General features: G+C 35.8%; 1 pseudogene; it reads left to right on the top strand.

The window, feature by feature from the left end:
* The first annotated feature begins 2000 nt into the window (after window positions 1–2000).
* LOC122149055 lies at window positions 2001–21987 on the top strand (annotated as a pseudogene).
* Window positions 21988–26173: the final 4186 nt, after the last annotated feature.

Below are 26173 nucleotides of genomic sequence, written 5' to 3'. Positions count from 1 at the left end.
TAGAGGCGTTATGGAAAGAGAATCTAAAGTGAACCTAAAAATACAGTGTGACAGAAGGTCTCCCAAACTAATAGAGAGGAATCAACACTCTTAGGTCATTCTGGGGAATAATGCTTCACCACAGGCGCCAGAACTGATTGAGGCTTGTGTCTGGTTTGAAAATAGAGCGTTTGTTCTTGTTTGCTGGTGTGTCCCAGCCCCCAGGGGCATCACTCCACTCTAGGACTTTCTGTTGCCCCAGGGCATGTAGATGGATCAACGTGCTATGCGCAGAATGGCATCTCAACTGATCCCTTGGAAAGAGAACAACACACTTTTATTAGGGTATGTTGAGGTAGAGCTGATGTCTAAATGCAGCCTCCATCATTGGTGACAGATTCGGTGCATATATTGTAGGATGAGTTATGTGAAATGACAAAAGCTTTTTTTTTTTTTTTTTTGTTACAAGTGACAACAATTTTTAGTGTCATATTGCAATCTATATTTTTAGTTTGAACATCTTTTTGAGTCCCAGAACTTTTTTTTTTTTAGCACATTCATGTCTCATGCATTTTAGTCACATTTTAGAAGTTCATACCATAGTCCATAGTCCATAAACAAGACATAATATTTATTTTTTCTATGTATGGAGAATAGTCTTTCAAAAAAATGGGGGTCACCACTTGGCCTGGAGTGCTTAAATTTAAAACCACAAATGACCATCGACCCCCACAAAGCTGCTTTTTAGCTGCTAACTTCAATGTCAGCATTGACCTGCACCGGCTCACTGACCAACCACGTAACTATGCACTCATACACACATAATGGTATACATTTCTATCCAATCTGTTCTTGTGTGTAATGGGGTCCAGTAAAAAACAACACTTTTTACCATTATATCTAAAAAAGATGCTATAGACTAGATGGATATAGACTATTAGAGACTATTAATTATGACGTTTTCCTCTAAAAACAAAAAACAATATTCAAATGTAAGAACAAATAAAGTTTTGTCACGGGTCAATAAACTATGTCAGTGTTTTCTGTCAGTCTGCAGTACATGTTACGCCAGTGAGAATGGCAAACTGTCTTTATGTGTGAGTTATTCACTCATTCATTCAACTCAAAACGAGTGCTGATTCATTATAAAACAAAACTAGTGACTTGCTTATTTTAAAATTGCGTACCTACTGTTTTTTACCATTTTTTATATGGCACAGAAAGTAAGGGTAATATGCTAGTATACAGATCCGAATTCAGCAACTGTATTTATGAGTGAGTCATTAAATCATTCACTGAGCCGATTCGTTCTGAACTGGTTCATTCAGGAATGCCACCACCACATGTCGCTCTGTTAAATCATCCGTGTGAATAGTTGAAACTTTAGATTTTTGTTGGCCTAGCAACCTAGACAAAGGAACAGCAATACTGTGTCTAAAATGTAAGCTACTCATTATTAATCTTGATGTTTATTGAAGTGTTGTATCCGGTGTCATCCGCTTCCAGTTATTTTAGTGGTCTGTTATGCTGCTTGATATTGCAGACTAGTATTTGTTATCATTATTATCATCATAAGGAAATAATAATAAACACTCTGGTTTGTAAATAGTTTTACAGTTACTTTCTTTTCTTCCTTTCTTATTATTCTTTCCATCAAAGAACTTACATGGTGCAAAATAAGGTGGATAAAAGCCAATATCATTCTAAAAATGCTTGTGTATCAGGATCAGGTCCTGGAAGGCTTAAAGCTGACTGATTTTTCCTCCCGATTGATTGATTGATTTTTAACGTTTTCTCTATTTTCAGATCAGAAGACAATATCAAGTTTACTGCAGACAAGAGGAGGCAGTGTGCCAGTTGTCTAATAAAACAGTGCTGCTGCTGCCCATCCTGTCCTGCGTTGCTTAACAACAGAGCCATGGAGGAGAGGAATCACGGGTCAAGGAGCTTGGCATGGGTCGACTTGGGTTTTTTGGGACACTTGCGCGTAGAAAGAATGCGTTGCTACTGGGAGCTCAAACATGTCCAAACTACAGACTCTGGAGCAGGTAACTCTCCAAAAAACAAATGCTAGACCCTGACACCATGTTCATACCACATTGCCGTTTGGGGGTTACTTTGAATGAACAGAACATTGCTGGTTTATAGCAGCAAAGCCTGTACCCCTGTGTGCCCATCTCATAGGTATGTAAACACTCCGTTCAAAAAAGTTTGATATTTTTTTTTTTTTGTTTTGAAAGACAGAAATACTTTTTATTCAGCGCGGCATATTAAATTGATCAAAAGTGTAAAGACATTTATATTGTTAGAAACATTTTAAATAAATGCTTTTCTTTTGATTCTTTATTCATCAAAGAATCCTGATAAAATGTATTAATGTATGAAAATGTATAAACATTATGCGGCATATCTGATTTCAACACTGATAATAATAAGAAATGTCTCTTAAGTACTAAATCAGCATATCAGGATAATTTATGAAAGATCATGTGACACTGAAGATTGGAGTCCTGGCTGCAAAAAAAAAAAAAAAAAAGAAATCAGGTTCGCCTTCAAGTTCGCAACTATAAATTACATTTTAAACATATTCAAATATAAAACATTTTATTATTTATTGTAATATTATTTCAAAATAAAACTTGTTTTGCTGTAATTGTTGATATATGCCGCCTTGGTATACATCAGAGAACTTCTTTCAAAAATCTTAGGAATCTATCAACCCCCAAAATGTTTAAAAGGTATTGTATAATCCAGAGTTACAGAGAGAGTTGTTTGTATATTATTTTGAGCTAGTTGTGTTTTACTGCTTTAAATATGTCCACAGAGGGGGCTGTTTGTTACCATGAATCAGCATCCCACTAAAAACTCTTTTTTTTTATTAGGTTTTTGCCAACTGAGGAATTATTGTCTGTGTTATTTTGACAGCATACCACAGTTATTTGAAAATAAATAGAAAATAATCTTTCAAGTTAAATTTTCCACTGCAATGTTACTACTTTCTTCACTTACAAGCTATGCCATACTTCTGGTTGATTTTTATAGAGCTTTGCACATGCACACTTAACCATCAGTCCAAATTCCACATGCCAGACACCCAAAAAAGTTTAGCAACTTTCAATAAAGTAGCAAGGTAATGTAGAATATACCATAAACGTGCTGAGGCATTGTGTATGTTTACTGATCGTACAGGAGGGGGCGCCCGTTTATGTAATATTATACTGCATTGCTTGCTGACACAATATGGCTTACAAAACTAACAGTATGTCTTATGACTACACCTGTGACATTTCTTATTTTATATCAGTGATATCTGAGACTAAAATGGTTAGTATATTTGTTTTTTGAGTGGGAGTATCCCTTTAGACATACATGTGCCAATTTATCTGCTTGTTTTACATAGTGTTATGTGTATTACATATTTAAAGTTTTTTTTTGGGGTTGTGATTTGACATCACTTTTCACAGATTTTCTCGGTATCTGAGAATAGTTAAGGAAAACCCTGTTGGTCATGACTGACAGATCATTGTTTAAGAAACCCAGTTTTATAATAAACTATATGTCTTTTTTTAGTTTAAGTATAAGGCCTCTTTACTTTTACCCAATTTTTCGCCCCCCACAATTTTCAGTACTAAGCAGTACAACATGTCAAAATGTCACAAATGTCTGCAATATAGTGTGGCTGTGTGTGTGTGTATATATGATTGTTGTGTGTGTGATATATATATATAATACAAATAGGTTTGTATATATATGCCGAACCCTTTTATATAGTGCTTAATACAATAGCTTGTAACAATGCAGAAAAACCTTTTTAGTTGCATGAATTGTAGAATGCTATTTATAGGTCCTTATTAGTGTTATAAAATAACCTTTTTAATGATAGTTTTTTCCTTAATATTAGTATGTTAAACCCAAATAATTAATATCAGTATTATTTGTATATATTATTTATTAATATTGTTTTTTATCCCTCTATCTGCCTGGTCTTATAATATTTTGAAGTGTCTATTAGGGTTTCCATAAAATCAACAACAACAATAACGACGTGTCAATTAGGTACTTTTTTTTAATGATGTGAAATTGTATCAAAAATGGCCAGTCGTTCTAACAGGCCCATTAATAGCAGAATACATTAATGAATGACAGTGGATATTGAACATAAAATAAATGCTTAAAGAATAAAACAAAACAGAACATGTAATAGTGTATTGAAGACTAAGCTCCAGTGAAATAGCTTCACAATCCTCTATGTCTGTGTACACAAATGAATTTAGACAGTAAGTCTCTTTCATAGAAGCAAAAGCAATACAGTTTGTGAGGCCTGCACAATGTTAACAGAAAAAGGACAGTGTCTCCTTTCATTTGTTATGTGAAAACAATTGTTTATGAAGGCCAAAAGTAGTATGTGAGCACTTTCACAATGTTAAAAGGTAAAAGCAATATAAAGTCAAGGGAATAGTTGTGTATGTTTATGAAAGTGAACCTAAAATAAAATATAATTATAACAAAATGGACCAAAAATTCACGTATCTTTGTTTGTTACTAGTGAAGAAGAGGAGGAGTATCCTTAATTGAACAGAGCTGGTCACACTTACCATGTTCTCTTCAACTAAAAAGAGAAAAAGACCTATTGGAAACCAATTAGCATTTGAAAGCTTATCATTATAGACATTTTAAAGAAAGAAATGAAATTCTAACCTGTTGAGAGTGTGTTGACAGTCTGTGTAGCTGGATGGCTGAGCTCCAGAAAACTCAGTAAATGATGCATCTTAGAGTGTAGCCTTGGTTAACGGTTTTACAGTAAACACAACAACAACAGCGGCGTGTTGTGTGAATTATGTTTTTATTGACATGCAAAATTGTCAATTGCTCTTGCCAACAGTTATTAGCTGAATACATTAATGAATGATAACTTAAATTGAAACATGAATAAAAATACACAAAGAAAGTAAAACACAAAAATAAGAGAACAAAAAAATAGATGTGATGAAGACCAACTTTCAGTGAAACAATCACAATCCAAATCAATATGATGCCGTAAAGTCCCACCATTTTGGGTGTGATTAAGTAACAATTTTTTTCTGCATATGCATATTGAAGAGTTTTCATCACAACTGAGTTTAGAGTCACAGTGTTATGTGTCCATGTGTTTATGTTTATAGTTTTGAAACATTATGTTATGAACATTATGCCAAAACAGCAAAAATGGTGGCACAGTATTCCACAATCTTAAAAAAGAAAAACGTGATATAAAGTCATGGGATATAGTTTTAATATTTTTTTGTGACTGGGTTTGTTATACATAACCCCAAAGTAATAATTAAAAAAAATCGTACATTATGAATTATAAACTCTTTGTATCTTTATGTCGCCTTTGACTTAGTGGAGAAGAGGAGAGAAGTTTCCACAGCTTAGCAGAGCTGCACGCGCACACACACACACACACACACACACACACATACACAGTAGGGATCAAAATTAGAAAACAACCTGCAATTTCCTCAATTTCAAGGTTAGGCTACTGCTTAGTCAAATTTGAAGTTATCCTAAACAGGAGGAGGGAGAAGGGCAGTTTTTTAGGCATGATTTCAGGCCCATTGCTCATAAATTTATTTGTATTCTAAAGCCACAGTATAAAAACTGAAATGAGATATTTGAAAAAAGAACTCTGATCAAAATTTACGAGAACATTTACCAGATACCCTCCAAGTTATTGGTGTATAATCTAGAACCTGGATGCTAATTTCCTATTTATATCGACAAACCTATTTGCCAGCATTTCTCTCATTTTCACTGAAATTGCAAGAATTGCAGACTGCTCTAAGTTGACTGAAAGCCTGCAACAGGAGTTGTCCCAGATGAAGGCTAAAGCTATGACCCTTTCAGCCATTGCATGATAAACATGGTCATTCCAAATCTGTGATTTCTAGAATATTGCAGGTTTACAATCGACAAAAAAAGTCATTTCAAGTCCCCCAAAAGGGCTGGTCGGTCAAAATGCACGGTTCAATCTGCAGCTGGAATTGCTCACCAGTCTCAGTGCTGAACAGGGTAAGGATCTGTCTCGGCACATTTAAGTGAAGCCCAAGTCCGGTGTGTAAAGAAGGTGGAGGAGGAACGTGTCCATGGTTTGGGGGATGTTTCTGCAGCAGGAGTTGGGCTCTCTTATAGAGCTACATGGCAGAGTGAATGCAGATGTTATCAGAACCTCCTTCAGCAACATGCAGTTCTTCCCTGCAAGCATCTCCCAATCAACCTGCAATTTGTTCACTGCAAAGACAATTGTCCCTGTTACCGCTTACTTCAAAATGGATATTTACGCAGTTCCTTGGAAGCTGAAAACATTGAAATAATGAGACGCCCACAGCCCAGAGTCCTGGGTCTAAACCTAACTGAAAATGCTCTGGGAAAATCCTTATCAACAAAGTTATGGCTAGAAAAACCCACCACAGTTCAAACTAGAGTCTGGAAGAAGAGTGGACCAAAATCACACCACGCGCAGTGTGAGAGAAACTAGTGAAGTTCCTGCAGCCGCAGATGTGTTGAAGTCATTCAAAGCGAGGCGAACCTCTACACTTCCTAACTAATTTTTTATAAGCTGTAACCCTCCAAAATCTTGAGTCGTGATTAAGATTAACACTATTTCAGAGAAAAAATAGTATTTATAGTTTTTTCTCTAATTTTGATCTGCACTGTATACATATAAATGGATATTCTAAACTACATACTTTTTTTTTTTTTTTATTTTCAAAAAAGCACAAACAAACACATATATACATTTCATCATCTTATATTGTTTATTAAATTAGTTTTTTAGTTTTCAAATTCTTGTTATTTTTGTATTTACGCATGCTTTATATTACTGGTGTATTGATGACACTATAGGGGTGCAAGGCAAAGTCAGAAAGAAGTAACCCAAGAACTGCAGTCTATTCCTAAATCAGGTTGCTACTGTGGATGGTTTTAAAGCCCCCCAACATATCTCTAATTGCTTTGTGATTGTGATCACACAGCATTGGTGTTTTGAATAGCTGTGAACTGTGTTGTTTGAATGGCAATGTGCATGTGCACATATCTCTAGTCTGATTATGTAGTAGTCACCACATGTGGAGAATCTAGGACAAGTTGGCCATTTCTCTTTAAAATGTTCTTGGAGTCTCAGAGTGGTACCTTACTAGATTATGCTGAGTATGGGTGCTTGCTAGGGCTGTGTCAGATTATACCAGACCATGTGCCCATTCACTTGAACCCCATTGTGTGGTGTGTGTGCGTGTGGTGTGGTGTGTGGTGTGTGTGTGAGTGAGTGAGCACTTTAAGTGCTGTGTCTAACCGTTTTAAAGGATATAGTAGAGTTCTGCTAACTGCCCTCCGTTTGCCATGGAGCCATAGTTCCACCTGTCCACCTCTTGTCTTGCCTGACTGACCAGATGTTTGGTGCTTCTTATATGGGGGGTGGGGGGGCTGGCGTTCTCTTCCCATTCCCCACATCTCTCCTTTGCTGTGACTGCCCACATTTTGTAATCTATGTAGCTTGCCTCACGGCTCATGTCAACCAACAGGACCGTATGTTAAAAGAAGAGAAAGAGAGGGAGACAGATACTAAAACAAAGTTAAGGAAAGTTAAAAAGAAAAGGAGGCTTGCTTGGTGTGAATGTAGTTGTCATGGAGAATTGTCTTGCAGGATAAGGACCTTTGGATTTGTGGGAACGTGTGTTGTTTGGTTTGCATCCATCCTATGGAGACGATTTTGGAATTTATTTACATACAAGAGGAAAAAGAGACAGTTCACCAGAAAGTGCATCTATTTACATTCAGGTACAAACTTATGTAATATATTCAAATTGGACTTTTTCTTTTCCCAAAATTGACATTACAAATTTAATTTGGTGCTAATCCACATGATTGTATGTACATGAAATTTGATTGTATTTACATGTGATTTGAATGGTTAAGCATTGTTCTATGATTCATGAAACACTTTTTTATCCATTTGCTTTAGCTTTAAATAATCCACAAGTGGGGTAAAGTTAAATTAAATAGCTGAATTTTATCAAAATTTCCAGCTAATGAGCTGTTAGGTATTATATAATATAGTAATATTGCATAATGTTTCTTATGAATGAAAATTAATGAATGTAGTTTATACACAAATTTAGCAGGGAAAACTATATATTTTTTTTAAAAACTAGGACTTCAGGGTTATCTGAGAGTCTGGTCGAAAACACGTGCAATAGATGGGCTTGAACCTAGTGATGCACAGAAGAAATAGATTTTAAAGCTAAATATAACGATGTGATGGACCTTTTGTTTCTCGGGGTTCTCCAGCAGCGGAAGTTTATCAATAGTTGGGTGAACTTGAAAAGCAGTGAATGAGAGAGTAGAACAAATATATAGTTTTTGCATTTCCATTTGGTCAAATAGCAAAAGAAAAACTCCACTATAGTGTGTTCATGACTTTCAATAAAAGGAAAAAAATTGAGAGAGACTGATAATGACAGTCAGAAGAGAGAACTATGTCAAATTTTACCGGGCCCTCAAACCTAGACGCGGGCATTAGGAACATACAAGCGCATTTTAGCATTAACTGCTTTTTTATTTGTAATTTGATGCAAAGGTGATATAATAGGCTACAAAGAATAGTGTAAATGCATTATATATATATATATCTATATATATATATATATATATATATATATATATATATATATATATATATATATAGATATATATATATATATATATGAAAAACTTTTGAGGATTTATGATGCTGGTGACCATTAAACACGTGATCACAGTCTTGTGAAAAGGGTCCATTGAAGATTTTGTCCATTTCAAAGACTCCTCTTGGATATATAGACAGAAGTAAATGTGTAAGTTTTGTTTTGATTTGAAATGGATTATCTGGAAATGCATTATCTAGCACTTTTTCACTAAAGCAGCAACAGTTTTTGATGATACTGATTTAGATTTCACGGTGACTAAAACTGAGAGATTACATAGAATCCAAGTTCATAACGATGTCCTTACTAAGATTACAGAATATTTACTTAATCTGGATTAATAAATCTTTTTTTCTAAGACATGAAATGGAAAGTAAACTAGTGCTTCTTAGAAACAAGTGTTAGCGGCTAGCATTCAACTAGCATACAGTTCTGAACAGAAACATCAAAGAAAGGCTTGTTACGAACCCATGTTTTCGATCAATTAATACCCCCCAATTTCTAAACTTGTGATAGCAATATTTTTAAAATTAAATGACCCTAACTGACTGTTAATATCTAGCATGAAAATGCAGCAACTTTATAAAAACTGAAGAATTTTTATAGAAACTTTATAGTACATGTAAACAGAGTGATACTGTGTATTTTACTGTCTTCCTTCTCTCATGTTAGTTTTGACTTCCCTTGTAATTTCAGTGACCTGCCCTCCTACCCAAGTGGCATTCAGAACACATGTGCTCATACCACAAAATACTAGGTGTTGCTTGTAGTGCTTGAGTCATTGTAATTGTAGCATAGGCTAGCTGGTAGCTTTGCACTTTTTACAATTTGTGGAAAAATTGATAAAGTGGAGTAATAACAATATTTATTTGACTTCCATCATCTTCCTAAAAGTTTCCAAATGTTTTTTGAAGGAATAGTTCACCAAAAATGAAAATTCTGTCATCATTTCCTCACCCTCAGTTGTTTCAAACAAACCTATATGAGTTTCTTTCTTCCACTGAACAGACACAAAAAAATATATATTCCAAAGAATTTCAGTAACCAAACAGTTGCCATTGACTTCCATTGTATGGCTAAAATGGTATAAATGGAAGTCAAAGGCTACCGTCAGCTGTTTGTTTACCAGCCTTCTTAAAAATATATTTTTTGTGTTTAATAGAAGAAAGAAACTCATACAGGTTTGGAACAACTTGAGGTTGAGTAAATGATGACGTTTGGGTGAACTTTAAGTGACTTCATGCAACACCAGGTCAGCGCGGTAGCAGTATTCATTGTTTACATTTCCGTGATTGGGTTGAGGTGTAAAATCTCCCATTAGAGACACATTATAGAATCTCCATTTAAACTAGATATTTAATTTTGGGATTAGATATTTTAAGATAAACAAATGCCATTTCTAATATCTAATATAAAGTGAACATGGATTTTTGTGCTTTTCAATGTGTAACAAATAAATAACAGAAACACCAACGTGTACTTTATTATATGTGAACATTTTTGTTGACCTCTGGTAAACTGATCTGGTCTCTTCAAAATGATTTCACATTCCCACAAAATAAATCTATTTTACTAGAACTTCTAATGTTTTCCACAAAAAAGTAAAAAATAAAAGAAGTAAAGATAAGCTAACATGTGTTACGAAAAGCTGAGAAAAATATAGTGAAAATATTACTCCTGAAATACTCCATCACTTGATTTAGAACAGCGCGTGCTAATGTGAAAAAGTCTGGTATTAACTCAAGACTTCTTGTCTTCGAGTTGGATTTAGCAGGTGTTCTGAGGAGGTGGAAGAGGGAGTTTCATATTGACAAACTCTGCATTATGAAGGACTGCAGACTTGTTAGTTAAGTGTCAGGTGGTGTACCATGTTGACCATAGTGAATCTATAGTGAGAGGGTCAATATGCCATGCTTACAAACAAAATATTTAGGGCGCCTATGCTTAAGATTGTGTATTTTAATGGCTAAAATTTCCATTAATTTACATAATATAATTTACAATCTTTTAAAAATCTAATAAACTGCATATATCAGTGTTGGGAAGGTTACTTTGCAAAATGTAATAGGTTACTGATTACAAGTTACCATATTAAAAATGTAATACGTAGAGTAAACTATTTCCATTAGGCTACTTAAAGTAATGTAACGTATTACATTTGATTACTTTCTAAAATTCTAACAAATGTTTTTCAACTGTTAATCATTTAATTTTAAAGCACAGCCACCACAAAATCCATACTTTGAAGCACCTCTTTTTACTTTGAGATCATTCTGAGATTAAATACAGATTTATCCACATCATAACAAGAAATAGTGATACTGTTTTTGAAATCAAATCTTTGCATAGCTATGTTCAGGAAACACTTGCATCTAACAATGTCTTAGAAAAAAGTTAATCCCTAAAAATTAAGCACATAAATAAACCCAGATAGGAAATAAAACAGTTAACGAATAAGGCATCGTGTCCTATGCTGTGTCCTAAACTCCTGAAACTTTGGTGTCTTATATTTTAGAGAGCAGTCAATGCAATTTAGGAATTAAGTTAATAGACGGTTAAATCTGTTCTGTTTGTGATGCGTCCTCAGGTGATGTTGAAAGCATTTTAAATTGGCAAACATATTTTGCACTAAACTGTTAAATTTGCACAAATTTTATTTTAACTTAATGATTATATCTTGGTCCACAGCTAGCCATAGTTTAACCATGTTCATACTTTTTTGTAGTGAATAAATTGTTTTTACAATGAAACAGATTTATGCTGATTCTAAGCAATTTGAATACATGCGTTTAGAAAAATATGACTGTTGTGTTGTCTTAGATTCAGCACAGCAGCAGATACTGCATTCATTTGACATTGTAGACATCTTTTAAGATTTATCACAAAAAAAAATTACTATAGAGACAGAAAAAAAAATGAGACAGAAAAACCCATGAAGATTTATCACTGTGTTGATGTAAAACAATTCCAAGGAAAACCCTTTGTAAAATTACATTTGTGTACTGTCTTTGAATGGAAGTTTTTTTGCACCTTTATCATGTTTATTGCATAAAACTTTAATATGCTCATAACCACATCTTAACATTTCAACAATTTGCATTTAAAAATATTTACTTGTAACTCTTAGGATCTGTAAGGATTATTAGATATTTTACTGGACGAAAAAATGCAAGGCATTCTCAATATTTATCTTATTTTATGGGCCAGCTGGTGTCGTCACCTGAAGTGAGTTACGTCTCAGTGTTTCCCTGGGACTCCCTCACGTCAACATTGTGCGCACACTCAGCCAGTGCCGACCACCCTCTCACTACATACACTGAGAGACAGGGGGAGGGGATCTGCTCAGTGACCTTCCGGGATGGCAAGTTTGAAGGGCGGAAGGGAGGGAGGATAGCAGAGGGTATAGAGAGGATGGAATCCGTCAGGGGATGGAGGGCATTTTGTTACGTTCCACCCTGAAATAGCCTCCTGCGCATGCTGCTTTCTATATATGCATACATTGACATTGAGATGCCGCAACACACTCTTGTGGATACATACATGTGCCCCTATATATGCACACCCCCTTGCCATGGTTTTAACTAGTAAGACCTTCTTGGATCAACATCTTTTGATGATCCCTGGATCAACATTATTGTCCAAAAATACAGGCTTAACCCAATCCCTACCCCTAAACCTAACCCTACCCATAATTTATTCCTAAAATCAGTGTGAAATGGATAGCTGCATAACAATAGTGTAGAAGCACCTAACCCTGATCGTAAGCCTAAAACAGATATTCCCTGAAAAAGTATATCTCAATCCTGATTGGTTGATTGGAATGTGGTTCCAGGATCAACAAGGATGTTGATCCAGGAACATGTGGTACTTGGTGCAAATCACGATCACCATGCACACCCACACCGGTTTTAAAGTTCTCTTCTTACAGTTTCTAGTAAGGATTGCATTATCGGTGTACAGTAGCTGGTGCACCTGTACATTGTTCTCTCTCCCACACCCCACTGAAAACCATTCTCTGGCAAAGTGCACACATTTCCATGTGCTTGTGCCAACATGACACATATAACATATTTATAAGGGGATAGTTTTGAGGCATTAAAGAGGTGACTGACACTCAGTCTCTTCAGGTAGTTTAAGATGTATTCAGCAACAGTCCTGACTTTATGGGCTGTCATCCCCTTCAGCCTGGTTGTTCTGGGGACAGGGCTGTTATACGTAATAAGAAAACACTGTATTAGGTTACATTTTTAAAACCATGAAGTCGATATTTCATATGCATACTTGATGTTTTCTATCAAGTTCCCACACAGTAGCTCTAATGGTATACAGTGTATGTATGTAGTCTCTGCCACCTTGTGGTAAATAAAAATTAACGGTCACAATGTAAAGGATAGTTCTGCCAAAATGGAAATTCTGTCCGGCAATTTACTTACCCTAACGTTGTCCCAAAAAACTGTATGCGTTTCTTATTTGCTGAAAAAAAAACAAAAATAAAAAAGAAAAAAAAAAAAATAAATATAATATAATATATATATATAATATAATTCATAGAATATATATATTGTTAAGGAGTGTGGTAACCAGTCAGTTTATGTTAGCCATTGAAAAACCTTTTTTTTTTCGGGTAGGGCCAAGCATGATTAAAAGGTCGTTTTAAAAATCTGTTTGTTGATTTCTTTGATGTTTAATACCATTTGGTTTGGCAGCATGATGTTATGTGATCATCTGCCTGTGACTGCCAGGACAGTGTATACAATCATCTCGTGCACGCTGCTAAAGGCGAATTAGGTCTCTGTGTGAGTCCTGTTAATAAGTCTACACATTATTCTACACGACATATAATTCCTAGCGCTTTGCCCATTCTGTGATCCATCTCTTCAGGGCCGTAATAGCATGTTCCCCATCTATGTAACACAGTACTATGCCAATAACCTCTATTCCATCTTCATTAGATTTCTGTTTTGTTTATCCGCCTCATAAGAAAACATCAGTAGTCTCTAAAATCACATGCCCTGTCAAATAATTAACGATTTTGAAATATCTGTTAAAAGAAACATCCAGCAAGTCGAATTTATATTTGCAAACAAGTACAGTTTAACAAAAGGGAAATTAGTGCACATATTCATAAAAAAAAACTATTTTCGCCATGAATCCATTCTAAATGTAAATGTATTTTTGTCATGGCAAATATCAAAATTGTATTCAGCAGTCATTTACTCAAGTTTGTTCAGTGTCACATGATCCTTCAGAATCCATTCCTAATATGCGTGGTTTGATCATGTAGATTTAGGCAATAATCTTTCAAATGGATTAAACGTCATGGTGGAGTGACAGTCACATCGATGCCTTCACTGATTGAACCCATGCGTTTTTATGCATTCAAAATGACATTTCAATAGCAGACACCACATCACACGAAAATGCAAGAGGTTCGGCGTATCCATAGAATTACATGTCACTCAATCTCTATACTGCGGCTAGAAGGGTTTTGTAAATCAGCAATTAAATCACGAACTATACACTAGTCAAGGCATATTACTGTATGAACACAAAAACTCTCTCAGCGCACACAAAGGGGAATGTGTAGACAAATTAAGTCCCTTTTTATAAGCTCGTGTGTGTCTGAACAGCTGAGAGATCCACTTCAAAATTATCAAGGTTCAATACCAAAGGCGACCACCGACAATACCTCTCGAGAATATACTAAATGTTCAGCGCGGCTAGCTATCAATACATCAGCCAATCCGAAAACAAAACTATTACTACTCCAAGAAATCAGCTGTGCGCTCGTAATGGGGTGGCATACCCAAAACAGTGTGACACACAACGATCCAGGCTAAAATAAGGTTATTGTATTACGGGAATCTATGGTATCGGGTCATCTGCTTTAGCTGTTGTGTTAATATTGTACAAGCTATATGGGTTACGTGTTGTAGCGTGTGAAAAGTGCGTTTAGACGGGACGCTATCTTCTATCTGTGGTAAAAAGTATACTGTAGCACCGTTTGGGTGTGTTTGAAGATTGTCTTAGCTTATTGTCATTTCTCTTAATCTCTCTGTGAATTTAACAACTTTATATACATGCATTATTGCCCTTTGGGGGTAATGTTGCTAAAAGAATGGGCATTGGACATCAAGATTCCTGTTATGGTGAAGAGGAAGGGGTTGTGGAAAACGGTTAGCAAACGTTAGGCAGGTTCATGCTGGAAGGTTACGTGTGTGGAAAAGGTCTCACACGTGTTACTTGAGCGAGAGGTGGCAATTGAGTGGAATGAGTTTGTGTAAAAGAAAATTCATGGCGTTAACTACAAGTAGTTAAGCTTCATTGGCACCAGCCATCAGTGGCTAAAGTTAGTTCAATTGCCACAGAAAAAGGTTTCTACTTTACGCCTTACTAATAAATTTTTCCATTGTTTTTTATCCTTTTCTCATGAGTATGAGCAATACATGTAGGTACCGTATCTGATAATCTGTTAACATTAATTAATAAAATGAACCACTGTTTCCATTGTTAATTCCCTGTTCGACGCAGGTCCATTAAATAAACTAACAGATACCAAAAGTTTTCATTTTATCACTCTTTTAGGTAAATGGCTAGAAATTAACCTTAACCACAATTACAAAAGCCTTTAGGAGTGTTGTTGTAACATTTTATGTTTCCGGACCAGTTCTCAATCTTAATAGTGGTTATTGAGCCTGCATATTACTAGCATATTGGCTGTTTATTAGTAGTTATTCCCCATATATTAATGTCTATTCTGCAGTGGGCCTATTTAAGATCCTTAATCCTGCCATTAACCTCAAATTAACAAAACCCTTAAAAGCAGAGAATTGAGATAAGACGTTAATCGATATAAGGGAAGTTCTTAGTTACTAGGGGAGTATTTGTTTCCTGATTCTAAAAGTGATACTGTAGTTGTTCATTTTTAGCTTGTATATACACTAATGTGGTATGGCCTGTTAACAAATGAGAAACTTGTTGTAAAGTGTTGCACAAATATGTATATGATTTTTCCGTTTTACTTAAACTTTTCCAGTTGTTGATGCATTTGAATAAAGGCCTAAAACACATTTTATAAATATGACATTTACAAGGAGTTAATTTTGTTGTCAGTGAAATAGTCATGAGCTGAACATGTAACTTAAATCTCGATAAAAATTGAAATGTTTAATGTTATTTATTCTAGACAAATAATCAATAACTGGCATGAATAGTCACTAGAAAATGTAGGAGCTTTTGTCGTAAATGTAATAATTTCGCTTAGGGATCATTGGAAATCACAGTTTTAAACATTTCTTGATATTATAACGCACGGTTCTCCTGACGTCGGAAACAACATTTCGCAGCAAAAATTTGAATTCGGCACATGTTGTAGCAAATAACACATTCAATTTATTAAACATGAAAATCTATTCAAGTAGAGAAAAAAGACAAACCCAATTGTTTCTCTGGTGAAAAAACACTATTCCACAGTAGTCTTTGATTTATTTACAACGTCAAAAGCATTTTAAATGATGATCATTACCGAGCTTCGTCGAAAGACAATGAGACGCAGTCGGAATGGAAAACCAACTTGAAAACAGAAGTCGGAGCCATTTCAGGGTTCCAAACAACTGTTGCTGTCCCAGTCTGTCAATAGTCACGTGAAAGCACTCAACATAGGAACACAGGTCCCTTTCTCTGAGATGTTGATTGTCAGTCGATCAGAAGAAAATCTAATCGTTTTGTAAACAGGTCACAGAATTTACATGTTTAAAGAAGTCTGTCAGTGCTGTCGATATGTCACGTCTTTGAGTAACTTCGAGCTGCTTTTTCTTGACCCACAAGATGGATTCACACTCTAACGCCACACAGCAGCCCCCTCCCCAAGGACGATCCCGCCAACACTGGCCAATAGGAAGACACATGATGACCCCTCTAAAAAGCATCAGTTTTTGAAGCTGAAGACACCAGACAGAGAGTCAGCAAGAGAATTGAGAAGGGAAAAAGATGAAAGGTAGGTTGGAAAGCATTTTCAAGAGGACGTGAAGAAGAAAATAACAACAGTTCTAATTGTTTTAACTGGTTTTAAAAGTCGTCATTCCTGAGCTCTAATCTTGTCAACTCTCTTGCTCGGGTTTTTGACCCCAAAACCACTTCATGCTCAGGAAGCGATCAAACGGCGGAAGAGTGCCACAGCAAGAAGAGCTTTGCTTTCTTCCTCAAACAGACATCCAGCTTCACCAAACTTTCTGATAAGCCTTCCATCAAAATCCTTCTCATCTTCTGCTCTTGTACAAAGTCAATGATCTGAGTGATACAAGATGGACAAAACTCCGCGCCCTGCAGGAAGCATCTCTGAGACGACCTGGATAACCACGGTCAAGATCAAGGGCACAGCTACAGGTGGGCGATGGGCGTGGAGCAGAGTTGTGTGATATGCGTCGTTGTTATAGAAAACTGTTCGAGAGAAGGAGGAACAACAGGATCAGCGAAACTTGAGTGCTTTGGAGCGCGATATGGTCCAGCAGGTTGTCAGTTTCGTTGCTGAAATGTTGAAACGCTCAAGATGGCCAGTTCTTGAAAAACTCACACTCAAAATTCCAGCAGCAGGGTGAGTTTAAATGTTTTATGCACAATTAGTGTTAAAAATTACTCATTTGGAGACACTTCTGAAGTTACAGATGAAAACACTCTACAAACTACAGTGGATGAATGAGCCAAACAAAATTTACAAAAAACAATTTTCAGTATATAAACATTATGTGCAAAATTAGCATTAGTAAGTAAAGTTTGTGAAGCAGTCGACTATGTGAATGGATTAAAAAGTTTATTGTTGCACAGACGTGGACTTATGTACTTTATTTTTCTTTGTCTGTTTATTTTACCCATGAAGTGTTCCACGTTTGCTTTTTGGTTTGCTGTGAGGTTTGTGTCATCTTTAATGTGAAAAAAATATATGAACAAAAAAACTGGATGCATATATATTCATTAAATATTCCTTTGTCTTGTTTAATTTCCAAATTATTATTATTATTATATTATTATATTATTATATTAGTATTTTATTTTTTGTCAAGCTTTGCTGCATTTCAACCTGTGGATTTTCTAGACCATGGGGTTTGCCAGGTTCCATTGTTCCTTGTCATTGGCTTGAGCCATGCATAAAACAAATTTAAACTGATGATATGATGAGTGATTCTCAGTACCAGCTCTCAGGACACGACTGTGCATTCAGCTCATAGCAGATGATTGGTTGCTGTGGTGATCAGAAAATATCAGATTCATTTCCTGTTCGAAAACCTCATTTTTGAATAATGAATGTATGTGCCACTGACTACATTGAAAAGCAGGGTGTTTTAGTTAAAGGGGGATTAATAAATGAAAAACCATGTTATTTACAATGGCTGATGACGCTATTAGTAATGAATGAAACAATGAGGTTCAAAATACCATGCACAATAGGTTTTTCACAATATTTATGACACTTCACTTGAGACCCTTTGCTTATACCTTTATCCAAACAATTTTGATCATATATATATATATATATATATATTTTTTACAAAATTACTCTTCTCTTCGGTCTTCTCGATACTGTAGTGTTCTTTTTCACTCTCTAGTTTAGAGAGAAAAGGATGGAAGGAAAAATCTAAAGTGTACCAAAAGGGGTTGAAAACCAGAAGAAAAAGAAACCATTGGATGCCATTCAGGTGAGAAAAAAAAAAAGAACATATTACATTGAAAAATCTAATTGGAAATCTGTAAAATAAACTGAAAGTTTTAGCATTTTTTTCAGACTTAAAAACAACGAAAGGTTTGACATAAAACAAAGAAGAAATGTTAAAGATTTAATGTCATTATTTTTTTTACTTTTATTTTTTATCTACTGTTTTCTTATTTTCCTCTCCTTTTCAAGACTTAGTCCAGGCTGGTTTTGAAGAAGTGCAGAAGCTCAACCAACAGAACAGTCAGCTTCTCAATGCACAGCAGAGACTGCCGTCAGCCACAGCTGTTGCATCTGGATCTTATTGAAGAGGAGCAGGAAGTAGACAAATATAGGGAAAGAAAGGATGACAAAACAACAGGTACAGTAGAAGAAGAGGCAAGAGGGCAAGGAAATTGCTGCTGAATTATTTCAGATAAAAGAGGAGGATAAAAATGAGGAAGAGGATAGGTTAAAGAAAGAGGAGGCTTTATGGTTACCTGAAGAAAAACAAACAACTAGCTGCTCTGAACTCATCTTGACCAGACAGATGAAGGCATTACAGTCACAACCAGAAAGAAGGTATGTCTGGAATTTTGTTTAGAAAATGACTTTCAGGTACGAGTTTGGTTAAAATAAGTAAAAATTACACTGATTTCATTGTAAAACACACTAAAAAAGTTTGGGGGACTAGTAACTGTAATGTTTTTGAAATAAATCTCTTATTCTCACAAAGGCTGCATTTCATTAACAAAATAAAATTAAAAACAGTAATAGTGTGTTTTATATTTCTCATGATCCTTCATAGATCATTCTAATATGCTGAATGGCAAAGCTGAATTTTCAGCATCATTACTCCAGTCTTCAGTGTCACATGATCCTTCATAGATCATTCTAATATGCTGATTTAATGCCTATTTTTATAAATTTAATATTCATGTAGCTGTGAGGAGAATCTGGAAAAAACTTTCAGCACTAAGAGGCATGTTACTGATGAGACTCTGACAGATGAACTTAAAAAAAGCCGAGTGAAGAGGATAAGGAATTGAAGGAGGAAGAGGAGGCAGGACTGTAAGATGCAGAGGCGGGACCAGAGAGACCAGAGGAGGGGACAGCAGAGGAGAGGAAAGATGCAGAGCCAGTAATTGACGAATATGTCATTGGTAAGGAAACAGTAGTAAATTCTGAGAATAACTGTAATTATATTTACCCCTTTTGTAGTTACATTTCCTAATCTTTCCCACAGATTTCTTCCCACTCCTCCACCTGCACCATTTGAACACTGTCTAGTGACAACCAAAACCCACCAGATACAAGTTACTACACTATCAATTAAAGAGGAGGTTCTGGAGGGTGAGTTATTATTTACATTGCATCATATTACATTAGATTCGTTTACATAAAAGAATTTTAAAAGCAGGATGCCTGTGATATTAAACCCATGGCATAAGATTGCTAAGCATTTTAAGAGCTTATAGGACACATGATACACAAGGGCATGAAAGTGACAGACAGGTGTGTGTGCGTGTGTGTGTGTGTGTGTGTGTGTGTGTGTGTGTGTGTGTGTGTGTGTGTGTGTGTGTGTGTGTGTGTGTGTATGTGAAAGAAAGATGCTGAGAGAGTGAGACATGAGGAATATTTTTTTAGCCCTTAGTGAGAGTAAATACCAAGAGAAAGGAGGAGATTATACAGTATTTTTCCTTTGCAGTATTCAAAGGATGAGGGGAATTTGCAAGTTTTCAAATTTTGTGATTTAAATGTGTTTTTTATTGTCTTATTTTGATTTTAATAGAGGACGGTTTGGCATGGTGCACAAATGTGTAGAGAAATCTTCTGGCCTCGTATTAGCAGCCAAGATCATCAAAGCCGGAGTCAGAAAGAGAAGGTAAATGCCTGTGTCCATTTTAAGATGACATTACTCTAAACAGTGATATTTTAGTATTATGTATATACTGTTATAATATCTATTAATATTTTGAATTAGCTTAGTTTTTTTATTTCAGTTTTAATTTTAGTTTACGTTTTAGTAAGTGATTATGTGCTTTTTTCATTTTAATTGTTTTTATATTTATTTTGTTTTATTTTAGAAATTTTCTAGTTGTTCAAATTTAAATAATAAATAAATAAATATGTTCTTATTTCAGATTTACTTTTATTAAAAAAAATCATAGGGTTTTAATTTAGTTTAATATATAGTTAAAAACAGCACTGGTCCTCAAACCAGTACTATTATACAATGTATTGTAATGAATTATGATTTTCATGCACATTTGTGTTGTCAGGAGGTAGTGAAGTGTGAGATTGAAGTGATGAACCAGTTGGACCATGCCAATCTGATCCAGCTCTACGCCGCCTTTGAATCTCGACATGAAATCATTCTAGTGATGGAGTAGTAAGTTACATCTACAAACACATTGTTTCACACAGACATCATCTTTCACTTAGTAAATCTCATACATGCTTTGTTTCTATGAGTATTTTGTGTACCCTGTGTACCCCCTAGTGTTTGATGGTGGAGAGCTGTTGACCGGATCATAGATGAGAACTACAAGCTGACCGAGTTGGACACAGTGCTGTTCATCAGACAGATCAGTGAAGGGCTTCAGTACATGCACAAGATGTACATATTACACCTTGACCTAAAAGGTTGCAAACACATTCTTGTTAATAATAATCTGCATTTGAACAGCTCCATGAAAAGAACAAGAAGTTTGAAATCCTTGTGTTTACTTTGTCAACAGCCTGAAAACATTCTCTGTGTCAGTCGACAAACAAACAAAGTAAAGATAATGACTTTGGGCTCGCAAGGAGGTTAGTATTTGTTTCTGTGTGTGTGTTTACACTTGCTTTCTTTCTGCCTGTCTTCATGAATCTACTGTTTCTCTCACGCCATTTGTCTTCATCTTCCTTTCAGATATAAACCTAGGGAAAAAGTTGAGGGAACTTTTGGTACACCTGAGTTCCTGGCTCCTGAAGTCATTAACTATGAATTTGTCTCATTCCCAACTGATATGTGGAGTTTAGGTGTCATCACTTACATGCTGTAAGTCCATAGATATTAATGAACAATCAAAATAATTCAAAAGGAGAGAAATTTTGTAAAAAATTGTGTTTGCGTGTGTGTAGGCTCAGTGTTTGTCTCCATTCCTGGGTGAGGATGATAATGAGACACTAAATAACATCCTGGCATGTCAGTGGAGTTTTGAAGAGGCAGAATTTGCCGACATCTCTGAGGAGGCCAAAGATTTTATCTCACGCCTGCTTGTGAAGAGCAAAAGGTTTGTTTGTCCCCAAAAGTTGGCTAAATTTGACAAATCCTATTTTTTTTAATTCTGAAATGTTACCAGTATGTTTGTGTGCTTTGATGCATATTTATTTATTTATTTATATTTTGTGCAGTTGGAGAATGAGTGCGTCCCAGTCCCTGAAACACCCATGGCTTTCAGACCGAGCCCTGCACTACCGTCTGCACCATAAGGTTAATGACTAAATGTGACTAAATGAGTGCAGTATTGACTTATGCAAATTAAGAATTAATGAACCTGTTTCTCTCACAGAAAAACAAGTGTCACTCTTCACCATGCCCCTCCTCCAGAGGGATAAACAGGTAAGATGCATAACATGAATATGTTAAAGGGAAAGTTCACCCAAAAATGACAATTCTGTCAACATTTACTCACCCTCTTGTTGTTCCAAACCTGTTTGCCTTTCTTCTTCTGAACACAAAAGATATTTCAAAGAATTTTGGGAACAGTTTCAGTATCCACTGATTTCTATTGTGGTTAGCCGAACATTGCAAGCACTCGTCAGAAATGTAACGCCCCTTTCCATAATCGCGAGCTTCATCTTTCAAAATAAATGTAAAGACAGTTAATAATGTCCATAGTTTTACCATAAGTTCAAGGCCGAAAAGGGGAACAGAGTTGCGTGACAGACCACAGTGATGAAGCTCGTTTGTTTTTGCAATACACAAGCCACGGACGGTTAAGACAGCGGACTCCACTGTGTGACCCGTCTTTCTCTTTTCTCTCTCACACACACACACACACACACGTGCACACACACATACACGCAAAACTATGCATTTGAACAGTCAATAGCAAATACTTTAATAACAAAACATACTTACAGTAGTTGATTCAGAAGTGCCAGATGTCGTAGCAAAGTCTGAAGAATACCTCCTCTCCTAGGTTCACCAAACGGTGGTCATCCATAAAATGCGTGCGGGTTCTGTGTGTAAGTAATCTTAAAGATTCCTAAATGCATCTACTTTCGGAAGGCCAAATAAAGTGCTTTTGCTTTCACCTAGATACACACAGCATCTCCCTGACATTCGTGCTTCAACATTAACTGCGGTTACTGAAACGCCTCATTTTCTTTGCGTGAACATTTGGGTGGCATTACGCATATATTTCCACATAATGACGTAGACATGTGGGGCGTGTTTGAATGAGCTGTTTTAGAGGGGCGTGGCAGAGTCTTAACTTAAAGAATAAAGAATATCTCTTTGGATTTGAGACTTTAGTCTTTGCAACTTTACAGATCTTCTTCATGCACCAAGAGCTTGTAACACTCCAAGAGAAAGGAAAAATGGAATGAATCGCATCATATGACCCCTTTAAAATATTTTTATATATTATTTTAAAATTTATGTTCTGCAGAAGAGTCATGAGGGACAGTAATTGATGACAGAATTTTTGTTTTTGTTTTTGGTGGACTGTCCCTTTAAATGTTAAAAAAGTAATTAACATTTAATTCTCATATCCTTGATTTCATGTTTTCTGCAGAAGTGATCATTGGCTCTCCTGGCGCCTTGGTGACACACTGGACCAAATACTGTTTGTATATGAACAACTATACAACATCTGTTCAATATTACAGTCAAATACTGACTGTATTGTAAAATGTTATTACTTCTTACCTCAACTTTAGCTAAAACAGCATTTACAATACATTAAAAGTACAGCTCTCCACAAGAATATTTCACCATTTGTAAAAAATGGCAACCAATTTATGGCTCTGTGATGAACTGCCCTGTGCTTCCAGTTCTGGTTTAAGTGGGTTTTTACTGTCCTGGTGCCGTCATCTTATGAAAATGACTACATGCACTAATACTACAGTGATTTGGTCTTGTATCGTGAACCTTATAATAGGCCAGGGACTGGAGAAAAAATATGTGAATGGACTAAGAGTGCAACAGAAATCATCATTCTCATACTCTATACGCACAAAGGTATGAGTCTTATCATGGTAATATTCTGTACATCATCGTCGGTTATGGTACAATTATTTTTTATTTGCATAATATTTATGAAGGCATTAGAATTCAACAAAGGTGAAAGCTGTAACTGTTTATTCCTTTACACTTGAAAACTTCTAGCACCCTTAATGTCAAAATCCTGCACATAAATTCCATCATTTTGAACATTATGTCTTTTCTGCTGTTTTCAGGAAGTAAGTGTCAGAGTTTTTTTGTGTTTTGTATGTAGCTATCTGTTATCTGCACCATACAAACATACGCCATGACCCAAATACAGCACTCTCTGTACCACAATTTTATTCTTCAATAATGGTGGGGGGTGGGATGGGGTTAGAGGGCTTTCGACCTTGAGGGGCAAAAACCACGTACTGTGCAAAAGAATGAAACATGCTATTCAGAAAAACTCAGACCTGGTGGGGGGTGGGGAGGGGCACTAAAGGGTTAAAGCTGGAAAAATTACGTAGAGGTACCTGGGAACTCTGGGCTTCACTAAGAGCGACAGGGATAACTTGGCTGTGGATGTTTTAGGTGATTATACGGTCTTGCTCACTCTTTTTCTTTTTTGTAGACATCTCACCTTCCATGAAGGCGAAAAAAAAAACGGAACACGAACACTACCTTCAAATGTATTGTGTGTTTTTGTGTGGTTCTAAGTATAAAGATACTGTTGCTTTTTTGATATCACCTTTCACTGATGTTTACTTGAAATGCTTCTACAGTGTAATAAATGGAGTGAATTGTCATGTAGGATGTCAGGCTTTGGCTAACACAATTAGTGCTTTTAGACACGGATTCTAAGTGAAAGGTCGTGTAATGAGAACCAGGACCTATCACTGTGTAAGCATTAATTAAAAGATTTGTTATTTTTATGTTTTGATTTCAGTTTCTAGTATATTGCAATGACTGGATTGAGGAATAGATAAAATATAATAGCTCATAAATTTCTACTAGGAAAAAATAAAAGCATTTCTGGCTTTCATATATTAGTACTTGTACATTATTTAAAAAGATATTTGTTGTAAGTGCCTTTTTGTGTTGTATGTGGCCTTAGAACTTTAAATATATCTAAATTAAAATATTAATTTGAACAAAACATTTGATTCACTGGTTCATTCCTCTTATCTATTCTTGGAGCACACAGAATTTAAGTAATCTCTGGTAAATGCACATGATCCTGAGTTCCTCCACTCACTTTAATTGTTTGCATATTTTTTTCCACACATTAAATATTCAAAATTACATCAGTGGTTCAAAGCCTTGAAAAATAATAATGTACAGTAAGAATGATGTGACCCAAAAAAAAAAACCTTAAACCAGCCAACAGACCAGCTGGACGAGACTGGGAGACCAGCAAAACAGCCTACACCAGTTGAAGCTGTTTTCTCAGCTGTGATTTAGGCCTAGCCTAGGATTTACTATACATTTACATTTAGTCATTTAGCAGACGCTTTTATCCAAAGCGACTTACAAATGAGGACAATGGAAGCAAATCAAAAACAACAATAGAGCAGTGATATATAAGTGCTATAACAAGTCTCAGTTAGCTTAAACACAGTACACGTAGCAGCAGGGCTTTTAAATAATATAATAAAATAAAAAGAAAACAGATAGAATAGAAAAAGAATAGAGCAAGCTAGTGTTAGAGGTCTTTTTTTTTTGATTGCTATAATAAATGAAAAGAAAATAGATAGAATACAAAAAGATTAGAAGATTAGATTTTTAAAAAAAAAATAGAATTAGAATAATGAGTGCAAAATTTAGAGGGTCAAATAAAGATGGAAGAGTTGTGTTTTGATTCTTGAAGATGGCTAAGGACTCAGCTGCTTGGATTGAGTTGGGCAGGTCATTCCACCAGGAGGGAACATTTAATTTAAAAGTCCGTAAAAGTGACTTTGTGCTTCTTTGGGATGGCAACAATCAAGCGACGTCACTTGCAGAACGCAAGCTTCTAGAGGGGCACATAAGTCTAAAAGTAATGAATTTAGGTAAAGGGGTGCAGAGCCAGTGGTGGTTTTGTATGCAAACATCAATGCCTGAATTTTATGCGAGCAGCTATTGGGGGCTAGCCAGTGCAAATTGATAAACAGAGTGTGACGTGTATTCTTTTCGGATCATTAAAACTTAATCTTGCTGCCGCGTTCTGGATTAATTGTAAAAATTTATTGTACTATAAAATGTAGGCATATTATATAACGATAACGATAATTATATTTGACATGTTTATAATAAAGAGAGAAAGGTAAAAAGTGGTTTATTTAATTCCTGCTGAACCTCGATTCCTTTAGTGGGCGCTGTGACTCGTTTGTTTACATCCCCAAGCCAACAGGATTCCTCTCCTCTTTATTCTGTGGTGCGTACGTCACAGGCGCTCTGGCTCTGTGATTGGCTGCTGAGTGCAGGTTCCTGATGTATCGCTCAAGCGGCTGGGAGTTTTCGGATGTGTTTGCATCCGTTCATAACAAAACGACCGCGTTACAGTGGAACCAGACCCCACAGACACATTCCGACCCGAAACCAGCTCCAGGGACG

The sequence above is a fragment of the Cyprinus carpio genome, chromosome A20 (assembly GCF_018340385.1).
Source record: "Cyprinus carpio isolate SPL01 chromosome A20, ASM1834038v1, whole genome shotgun sequence".
Classification (NCBI taxonomy): Eukaryota; Metazoa; Chordata; class Actinopteri; order Cypriniformes; family Cyprinidae; genus Cyprinus; species Cyprinus carpio.
This window is presented reverse-complemented; position numbering and strand designations above follow the sequence as displayed.